Source organism: Arachis duranensis, chromosome 5 (genome assembly GCF_000817695.3).
Source record: "Arachis duranensis cultivar V14167 chromosome 5, aradu.V14167.gnm2.J7QH, whole genome shotgun sequence".
NCBI classification, from domain to species: Eukaryota; Viridiplantae; Streptophyta; class Magnoliopsida; order Fabales; family Fabaceae; genus Arachis; species Arachis duranensis.
The window spans coordinates 66,289,605-66,290,346 of NC_029776.3; positions in this window are offsets into that span (position 1 = coordinate 66,289,605).

Sequence of the window (742 nt, forward strand, 5' to 3'; positions counted from 1 at the left end):
ACCATGGTCTCTGATCTAATCAAAACCACTCAAAGTTTCATAACTGAAACAAGGTCCTCCATTAGAAACTTGGAGGCACAAGTGGGTCAGCTAAATAAGAAAGTTACTGAACTCCCTCCTAGTACTCTCCCAAGCAATACAGAAGAAAATCCAAAAGGAGAGTGCAAAGCCATCAACATGGCCGAATTTGGAGAGGAGCAAGAGGCAGTGAACGCCACTGAGGAAGACCTCAATGGACGTCCACTGGCTTCCAATGAGTTCCCCAATGAGGAACCATGGGAATCTGAGGCTCAAAATGAGACCATAGAGATTCCATTGGACTTACTTCTGCCATTCATGAGCTTTGATGAGTATTCTTCCTCTAAAGAGGATGAGTATGTCACTGAAGAGCAAGTTCCTAAATACCTTGGAGCAGAAGCTAAATGACAAGTTATTTGGAAATGAGACTTGGGAGGATGAACCCCCTTTGCTCACCAAAGAACTGGATGACTTGTCTAGGCAGAAACTGTCTCAAAAGAGACAGGATCCTGGGAAGTTTTCAATACCTTGTATCATAGGCACCATGACCTTCAACAAGGCCTTGTGTGACTTAGGGTCAAGTGTAAACCTCATGCCTCTCTCTGTAATGGAGAAGTTAAGGATCTTTGAGGTGCAAGCTGCAAAAATCTCACTAGAGATGGCAGACAACTCAAGAAAACAAGCTTATGGACTTGTAGAGGATGTTCTGGTAAAAGTTGAAGAT